Source organism: Symphalangus syndactylus, chromosome 5 (assembly GCF_028878055.3).
Source record: "Symphalangus syndactylus isolate Jambi chromosome 5, NHGRI_mSymSyn1-v2.1_pri, whole genome shotgun sequence".
In the NCBI taxonomy this organism is placed as follows: Eukaryota; Metazoa; Chordata; class Mammalia; order Primates; family Hylobatidae; genus Symphalangus; species Symphalangus syndactylus.
In genome coordinates this window covers 75,412,372-75,422,109 of record NC_072427.2, presented here as the reverse complement: position 1 = coordinate 75,422,109, position 9,738 = coordinate 75,412,372, and the positions used below count along the sequence as shown (strand labels likewise).

At 57.7% G+C, this 9,738-nt stretch overlaps 1 pseudogene; it reads right to left on the bottom strand.

The window, feature by feature from the left end:
* Positions 1 to 7,571: 7,571 nt before the first annotated feature.
* On the bottom strand, positions 7,572 to 8,843 carry LOC129481891 (double homeobox protein 4C-like; annotated as a pseudogene).
* Positions 8,844 to 9,738: the final 895 nt, after the last annotated feature.

The following is a 9,738-nucleotide window of genomic DNA, read 5'->3' as shown; positions in this document are numbered from 1 at the left end:
CATTAGAGCCATTTAATAGCAGAATGGATCAAGCAGAAGAAATAGTGAGCTTGAAGACAGGCTATTTGAAAATACATAGTCAGAAGAGACAAAAGAAAAAGAATAAAAACAACAAATCATGCCTACAGGATCTAGAAAAATAGCCTCACAAAGACAGATCTAAGAGTTATTTGTTTTAAAGAAGATGTAGAGAAAGAGGCAGGGGTAGAAAAATTTATTCAAAGGGATAATAACAGAAAACTTTCCAAACCTAGAGAAAGATATCCATATCCAACTACAAAAATGTTATAGGACATTAAGCAGATTTAATCCAAAAAGACTACTTCAAAGCATTCAATAGCTCTTCCAAAAGTCAAAGATAAAGAAAAGTTCTAAAGGAAGAAAGAGAAAAGAAACAAATAACATACCGGAGAGCTCCAACACCTCTGGCAGCAGACTTTACAGTGGAAACCCTACCGGCCAGGAGAAAGAAGCAATAAATATTTAAAGTACTAAAGGAAAAAAAAAACTTTTACCTTAGAATAGAATATACAGTGAAAATGTTCTTCAAATAAAAAGAAGAAATACTGACTTTTCCAGACAAACAAAAGCTGAAGTGTTTTATGAATACCATGTCTGTCCTAAAGGAATGCTAGACAGTACTTCAATCAGGAAGAAAAGGACATTAACAAGCAATAAATGATCACCTGAAGGTAAAAAAAATCCTCAATGCTAATAGGATACAAAACAAAACAGAATATTATAACACTGTAGCTGTGTGCTGTGCAAACTACTCTTATTCAAAGTAGGAATACTAAATAATATCCAATCAAAAGTAATAACTACAACAACATTTCAAGACATAGCACAATAAAATATAAATAGAAACAACAGAAAGTTAAAAAGTGAAGGGCTGAGCACACCCGTCCTGAGCTGGCCGATGTGGTGGAAGCTCGGAGCTCGGGAGCCGGGGAAGGCCAGGAGCGTGGGCGGAAGGGAGGCCGCCCTGAGAGCCGGAAGCCTGGTCAGGGGACGGAGGCCTCCAGCGCCCCCCCAGCAACAGCAGGGCGGCGCCACATTGGTCCTGCGTGAGGCCTGGCCTCCAGCGACGGCGGGACGCTCTGGGAGGCCGGTGGTGCTCGGGCATGGAAGGAGACAGCTGCCCGGGGACAAGGGCGAGCGGCTCTGGGGGTCCCAGATCCAAGCCCCGCTGTCCCGGTGTGGCGGTGACGCCTGGAGTCGGGCGGGCGTGGCTGGGCCGGGCTCTTGGGGCAGCCAGGCAGAGGTGCGGGCGTCCAGGCCACACCACCCTGAACGTGCCCCATCTCCTCTGATCTCATGAAACTAAGCAGGGTCTGGCCTGGTTAGTACTTGGATGGATTCTGCCTGGGAATAGCGGGTACCATAGGCTTTTGGCTTCCCGCTCCCTCCTGCTTTCCCCGTTTTGTGTCCGTGCTTCCCAACCGACCCCCTCCATCCACCTTGTCCACCCCTGCGCCCCAGCCAAAGCCCAGGGCCTCCCCTTGAAGATCTGCCACTGCAGCACCACAAGGCAGCAGCATCCCACCTCTTCCGACTCGTCGCAGCCCCACCAGGAGCCCGGCTCCAACCCGGGTGGACAGGACCAACCCCGACAGCGCAGGCGTGGGTTCCCTGAAGTGCCGGGTGTCTTTCACGCTCCCCGGACGCCCAGGCAATTCAATCATTCATCCAGCGCAGCCGCAACCGTCCAAGCCGGGGGAAGGGTCGGGCTGGGGCACGGGGTCCGACAGACGCCAGCCAAGACCTCCGCTCCAGAACCCGTGGGCTGCTTTTACCCGGGGGAAGGACATTGCCTTCGCCAGCCACGAGGAACTCCGTCCCTGTGCATTTTGCCACCGACTTCATGTAAACTCCAGTCCCGAGGACAGGAGAGAGACCCAGGCCTGGCCCCATGGACAGGCTCAGAGCCACGGCTCTCCCCAGGTGATTGGGCACACTCTACAAATCTAGGGGCCCACCTCACCAAGAAGACAGAAAGAAGCAAACAAAGGAAGGGCCCTATGAAACGCACCCCCAAAGCAACCATCCAATCAAAGAAAATAAAACACGTCTCAGGGCTCTGTTGCTTTTCCCGCATGGGGGACACTGATCCCCTGTTCTAGCCCGGCCTAAGCACCCTCCACCACACCCCGGCCTGCTCAAAGGGACCCTGTCTACCTGAGCAGAGCCTCCCTCTCCAAGGCTCTGTTGCTCTTGCCCTACAACTCCCTCACCCTCTACCTTTCTCTACTGCCCCCTCCACCTCTCACTCTTCTGTCACGTTCTCTTTCCCTCTTTCCCTCTCTCTTTCTCCTCCCCCACTCTCTGTCTCTCTCTCTCCCTCTGGTTCTATCTCTCCATTCCTCTCTCCCTTGCTCTCCTTCTGTAGCAGGAGGAGCCACAGACGAAACCCCTCAGACACCGAGTTGTAGAAGGAAGGGCTTTATTCAGCTGGGATCATGGGTAGACTCACGTCTCGGAAAACCGAGCTCCCTGACTGAGTAATTCCTGTCCCTCTTAAGGGCTTACAACTCTAAGGGGGTCTGCGTGAGAGGGTTGTGATCCATTGAGGAAGCAGAGGGTACTGACTGGGAGCTGCATGCAGCGAGGATTAGATCAGAACAAAACAGGACAGGGATTTTCACAGTGCTTTTCTATACAATGTCTGTAATCTATAGATAACATAACCGATTAGGTCAGGGGTAGATCTTTAACTACCAGGCGCAGGGTGTGGCACCGGGCTGTCTGCATGTGGATTTCATTTCTGCCTTTTAGTTTTTACTAAAAGGGGAGTGCCCATGTGTGTCTGGGAATGGGTTTGCTCGTGATTGTGGTGGGGTGTGTCTGGATGTCCGTCAGTACCTTTGTCCTGGGATCAGGCTGCCGACTCTATTGCCAGCACATGGGTGTCACAGTTGCTGTGATAATCTCAGTACGCAGAAATTGGGCATAAGACAATATGAGGGGTGGTCTCCTCCCTTACTTCAAGCTATCTTTGTCTGTGTCTGTGTCTTTGTGTGTCCGTGTGTGTGTGCCCGTGTGTGTCTCCGTGTGTGTCCATGTGCGTGTGCCCACGTGCATGCTCCCGTGTGTATCTGTGTGTGTTGCAGTGGGTTTGCTGTTGGTGGTGGTGGTGTGTGTCTGGGTGTCCCATCAGCCCCTCTCTCCCGGGATCAGGCTGCTGGGTCTCTAGTGCCAGCGAGGGGCAAAGCAGGGCCTTGGCCAATGGGGCGGGTCCTCGTTGGGACAAGTGACAATGGTGTGGGCGTTGTGAGAAAAAGGGCGGTGCTGGGCCAGCTGTTTGCCCTGGGCAGCCCTGACGGCTCTGGATGTGTGGGGCAAGAGGGGGCCTTGCAGGAGGGGCGGCGAGGGATCCAAAACAATTTTTCCGCGGCAAGGTGGAGGACCAGAGGGGATCCCAGAACGGCTGGCCCTGGGCCCTGATGCCTCAGAGCACAGCCCGTCCTGAGCGGGCCCTATGTGTTGGAAACTTGGGAGCTCCCGAGCCGGGGAAGGCCTGGAGCGTCTGCAAAAAGGGAGGCCGCCCGGTGTGCCTGGAGCCTGGGCAGGGGACTGAGGCCTGTGGCTCTCCCGCGCTGCAGCAGGGTGGCACGTGGTCTGGCCGCAGGCGAGGGGGGTGGCTCAGGGAGGCCGGCGGAAGGCGCAGCACGGTGGCCGGCGGTGCTGGGGCCTGGGGAAGAGCAGCCCGGCTGTGGGGGAGTGGCTCTGGGGTCCCGGATCTGAGGCCCGCGGCCCCGAGGTGGCGGTGACTCCTGTAGTCAAGCGGGCATGACTGGGACCGGCTCTTGTGGCAGCCAGGTGCCACTGCTGGCCTTTATGGCCACACCACCCTGAGCGCACAGGATCTTTACTGATCTTGGAAGCTAAGCAGAGGCAGGCCTGGCTAGTACTTGGGATGCGAGACCCCCTGGGAATACTGGGTGCTGAAGGCTTTTGGCTCCCCGCTCCCTCTCTCTTTCCCCCATTTGTCGCCATGCTTCCCAACTGCCCCCGACTCTACTCCAACTTTTCCACGGGCTGCTTTCCACCGGGGAAGGACATTGCCTTCGTCAGCCGCCAGGAAAACCGTCCCTGTGCACTTGGATTTTCATTGCCACCGACTTCGTGTAAAATCCAATCTCAGGGACACGAGAGAGACTCAGGTCTTGTGCCCTGTGAGCACGCTCAGCGTTATGGCTTCTGCCAGATGGACAGGCTCACTCTACAAATCTCGGAGCCTACCGCATCAAGAAGACAGAATGGAGCAAACAAACGAAGGACCTACGAAACGCACCCCTAAAGTAACCAACCAATCCAAGAGTAAACAAGTCTCAGGGCTCAGTTAGTCCTCTGGCTTGGACAGCCCTGCCCCCCTGTTCTGGCCCAGCCCAGGCACCCTCCACCCCACCCCGGCCTGCTGAAAGGGGCCCTGTCTACCAGAGCAGAGCCTCCCTCTCCAAGGCTCTATTGCACTTGCTCTCCAGCTCCCTCACCCTCTCTCTTTCTCTTCTTCCCCTTCCACCTCTCGCTCTTCTGTAACCTTCTCTCCTTCTCCCCCCACCCTCTCTGTCTCTATCTCTGTCTCTGTCTCACGCTTTGTTTCTATCTCTCCATCCCTCTCTCCCTTGCTGTCCTTCAAGCTATGTTTTGTGTGTGTGTCCATGTGTGTCCATGTGCGTGTGTGCCGGCACGCGTGTGCACGCCCGTGTGTATCTTTTTGTGGGGGTGGTGGGTTTGCTCATGGTGGTGGTGGGGTGTTTCTGGGTGTCCGTCAACCCCTCTTTCCCAGGATCAGGCTTCTAGGGCTGTAGTGCCAGCCCGGGACAAAGCAGTCCCTTCCTGCCCCATTGGCCACGGGCCGGGTCTTCCTCGGGACAAGCGACAATGGTGTAGGCGTTGTGAGAAAAAGGGCCCGCAGGGCTGGGCCGGCTGTTAGCGCCTGGGCAGCCCTGGCTTCTCTGGGTGTGTGGGGCAAGAGGGGGCCTTGCAGGAGGGGCGGGGAGGAATCCAAAATAAATTTTCCGTGGCAAGGCGGAGGACCTGAGGGGATCCCAGGACCATGGGCCCTGGGCCCTGATGCCTGGGAGCACACCCCATCCTGAGTAGGCCCCAAGTGTTGGAAGCTCCAGACCTCGAGAGCCAGGGGAAGGCCTGTAGTGTCAGCTAAAGGGAGGCCTCCTGGAGAGTCCAGATCCCTGGCAGGGGATGGAGGTCTCTGGTGCCTTGGCGGTCCCGCACATGGTCTGGCCGCCGGCGACAGCGGGAGGCTCAGGGAGGCCGGCAGAAAGCCCAGCGCGGTGACTGGGGGTGCTTGGGTGTATAGAGGGGGAGAGCAGGCCGGCCGTGGGCAAGCGGCTCTGGGGTGCCTGATCCCAGCCTCGTGGCCTCGGGTTGGTGGTGACACCTGGAATCAGGCGGGCATAGCTTGACTGGGCTCTTGGACCAGCCAGGTGCCACTGCCACTGACTACGGCCATACCACTCTGAACACGAAAGAAACACAAGCCGCGGCCTGTGGGCACGCTCGGCGCCACTGCTCCCGCCACAGGGACAGGCGCACTGGACAAATTTCAGAGCCCACAGCACCAAAAGGACAGGGAGGAGCCAGCAAAGGAATGATGTTATGAAACGCACCCCCAAAGCAACAAACCAATCCAAGTAAAAACACGTTTCAGGGCTCCCCTGGTTTTCCCGCGTGGGCGGCCCTGCCCCCCTGTTCTAGCCCGGCCCAGGCCCCCTCCACCCTACCCTGGCCAAAGGGGCCCCTGTCTACCAGAGCAGAGCCTCCCTCTCCAAGGCTCTGTAGCTCTCCCTCCCCAGCTCCCTCACCCTCTCCCTTTCTCTACTTCCCTCTCCACCTTGCCCGGGCTCGCACTCTCTCTCTCTCTCTCTGTCTCTCTCTCTCTCTCAATTTCCCTGGTCCCTCTCTGTCTCTCTCTCTATCGCTGTTTCTCTCTCTCCTTCCGTTTCTATCTTTCCATCCCTCTCTCCCTTGCTCTTCTTCAGGTTGTCTGTGTCTTTGTGTGTCTGTGTGTATGCTTGTGTTCCCGCGCGTGCGCCCGTGTGTGTCTGTGTGTTTGGGAATGGGTTTGGTAGTGATTGTGGTGGGGTGTGTCTGGCTGTCCCTCAGTACCTTTGTCCCGGGATCAGGCTGCCAACTCTATTGCCAGCGCGTGGGTGTCACAGTTGCCGTGATAGTCTCACACACGCAGGTGTGTGGATCTCGTTCATTTTCATGTAGACAATGAGAGCGAAACTACAGAGAAAATAAACGTCCCGTGCATCACGGCCTGACGATGGATTCCTGTTTCCTGCAAAATGGGGAGTCCCCAATATAGCCTGTTTGAAACTGGAAAGGAGAGCACTGACACGATGCTGGTCTTCCACGCATCCCTGGAAGTTTCTGGGTCCCCACAGAGCTCGGGAAACAAACAGTCAACATGGTCACGCTTTCAAGGGTTGGGGGCAGAGACTTGAGCAACAGGCACCTCTGCAGAGGGCAAAGAAACGTGGAATCCAGAATCACGCTTTAGTTGGCCTGAGTGTGACTATGTGTGGACGTGACTATCCGACTCGCGCTCTGTTGCAGGCTCAATGAGGGGATATGTCATCTGTGAACCATATGGATGAAAAACAGACAACCACGTGAGTCTCGGCTCATTGCTCTCTGGGGAAATCACTCATTCCTTCCGAAATGGAATTCCTCTGAATCGCTCCGGGATGAAGTAACCCAGGCTGGCGATCTGGAGGGCCGCTGAGCGCCCCGCCGGCCAACGGGGCTGTGGGCCTAGCACTTAGCCCACACTGGGGACCCAGCATTTTCCCGGAGTGCTGGGTCCTGTTGGTTCTGGAGGCAGAAGATCTGTTTCTTGCTCCTTTTGTCCCTCTGTCCATCCTTCCCTCTGTTCTTCCCTCCCTCTCCCGGTTTTTTCCTCCCTTTCTGCTTCCCTCCCACTTTCTCTCCCTTCCAGGGTCACTCAGACCATCCATCTTTTCCTAGCTCCATCCTTCCGTCCCACTCTGTCTCCGTTCCTGTCCTCATCTCTGCCTGCCTTCCCTCTTGACTGGAAAGGGCAGCACCCCGGTTTGCGCGAGGTCTCGGGTCTACATTTAGCTGCAAGGCGCTTCATGGTGCTGGCGAGGAGGCTGGTGGGACACGGGTTGGCAAGTGATGGTGAGTGAAGAGGCAGAGGAGTCGAGCATCGGAAAGGAGAACTGGCCTGGCTTCTGCCCCGCCCCAGTGTTTCGCGGGCTGCGGTCTGCGCTAACCCGACTGAAGAACGCGGGGGAAAAAGTGATGAGAGCTCCGCCTGGGCTGGTTAGAAAACCTAGCCTGCTACCCGCAAACCCGCGCATGAGCAGTAGACAGTCCACCTCCTGGCACCTGGACAGGCCCTGGGATCCCCGGGATGCTCAGGAAAGAATGACAGCCCTCCTCTCTGTGGAGTCTCTCTCCAGACCTGGAACTCAGGGATCCTAGACAGGTCAGCTGGAAGAGAAGACACGTATCTCCATACCGAGTTAGAGGTTCACCGCGAAAGAGAGGCCCCCACCCTGCCCCAACCCCGCGTCCTAAAGCTCCTCCAGCACAGCCCGGTGTTCTTCCTCGCTGAGGAGTGGTTCCAGCGGAGCGGCCTCTTCCACGTCCTTCAGCTCCTCCAGTGGCGCGGGATCTAGAAAAGGTTGTGACTTTTGCTGAAACTCTGGGGTCGACAGGAACTCATCTAACAGCGTGGAGGTGAGTGCAGATGAGCGTCCCGGTTCCTGGAGCGCTTGGGAGGGCGCCTAGATGGCTTGCATCTGTGCTTGACGCGGGGGCCTCCGGGGTCGCGAGCTTCGGAGGTGAAGGTGCCCCATCTTCAGGTTCCCACGCCGCTCCGGTGACCTGGGGCTGCAGCCCCACCACGGACTGCCCTGGGACGTGGCTGGCGCAAGCACACCTTGGCCCTGTGGCCCAGCTTGAGCGGGCCCTGGCTGTCCCACCGCCCAAGGGCCCGGCAGGCCGTCGCGCTGCGGGTCCCGGTCCTCCCGGCATTTGCTTGGGTGCGGAGGCCACCGAGGAGTCTGAGGGTGGGAGAGCGCCCCTTCCGGAGGAGCCAGGGCGGCGTAGGCAAAATCCCCGCCTGCCGGGGCAGGTTGGGAGATCCCTTCTGCCGGCGCAGCCTGGCTGGGCTGGAGCAGGGGCACGGCCCTTGCTCCCTGGCTCACGAAAGCCCCCTGTGGTAGAGTCCCAGACGCGCAGGGCATGTGGGGTGCGGGGAGCCCCGTTCCCCACGCCCCGGTGTGGGCGAAGGCGACCGACCAGGGAGCAGGGTGACACCCGCCGGGGGCCGCATTGCACAGGCCGCCTGTGTGCGCGGGCGCCCTGCCACCCTGTCCCAGGTGCCTGGCCCTTCGATTCTGAAACCAGATGTGAATCCTGGACTCTGGGAGGCCCCTCTCTCTGGCCAGTTCTTCCCTGGTGGCGATGCCTGGAAAGCGATCCTTCTCAAAGGCTCGAACCGGCAGGGCGGTCTGGGATCGGGTGACGGCGGTCCGCTTTCGCCTGCCTTCTTGCGGGCCGCGTCTCGGGGGCTAGGGCCGAGATTCCCGCCGGTGCTGCCTCAGCTGGCGTGGCCTCCCATTCTGAAACCAAATCTGGACCCTGGGCTCCGGAATGCCTATGGCCTGGGGCAGCCCTTCTCTGGTGGCGATGCCCGGGTATGGGTTCCGCTGAAAGCAGGCTCGCAGGGCCTCGCTTTGGCTCTGGGTCCAAGCGAGTCTCCTTCGCCGTCCTCGTCCTTGGGCTTCCGCGGGGAGGGTGCTGTCCGAAGGTGTCGGGAGAGCCATCGCGGGGAGCCCCGGCCGGAATTTCACGGACGGACACGGGCAGAGAGAGGCCGGCGGGCTCCCGTGCTCCTCAGCCGGCACTGCGCGCAGGTCCAGCCAGGAGGCCCTTAGAAAGACCTACCACCTCCACTCCGTTATTAACTTGCATGAGCTCTGGGGCCCATGGTCCTGGGGTAGCCCGCCCTCTGAAGCCGAAAACCTCAGGGACCAGGGTCTTGTGGGGTGGGTGGGTGTAGGGCCAGATTGGAGGTGAAAGAGGGGCTTCAGGGGCTGGCTCTCTGAGGTTCTCCAGTAATCCTATGGAAACTGGAAGCAGCTGTCTTGACTCGCACAGTTTTCAGGCAGATACCACCCTGAAGGGTGGAGTGTGGAACTGAACCTCCATGACAGTCTTGAGTTTTCCAGGCCCTCTCCGGGAAGGCGGCAATGCCTGTGTGTGTCGCCGTTGCCGTGATAGTCTCACACACGCAGGGGTGTGTATCTCGTTCATTTTCTTGTAGAAAACGAGCGCAAAACTACAGAGAAAAGAAACGTCCGGTGCATCACGGCCTGACCACGGATTCCTGTTTCCTGCAACAAGGGCAGTCTCCACTGTGGCCTGTTTGGAAACTGGAAAGGGGAGGGAAGTCACGATGCTGCTTTTCCAAGCTTCGCTGGAGGTTTCTGTGTCCCCACAGAGCTCCGGAAACAGTCAACATGGTCACGCTTTCCGGGGCTGGAGACACGTGAGCAACAGGCCCACCCTTGCAGAGGGCAAAGGAACGTGGAACCCGGAAACATGGTTCACTCTGCCTGAGTGTGACTGCTCTGTTGCAGGCTCAGCGTGGGGCTATGTCATCTGTGAACAATGTGGATGAAAAACGGACAATCACCTGAGTCTCCGCTCGTTGCTCTCTGGGCAATTCGATCA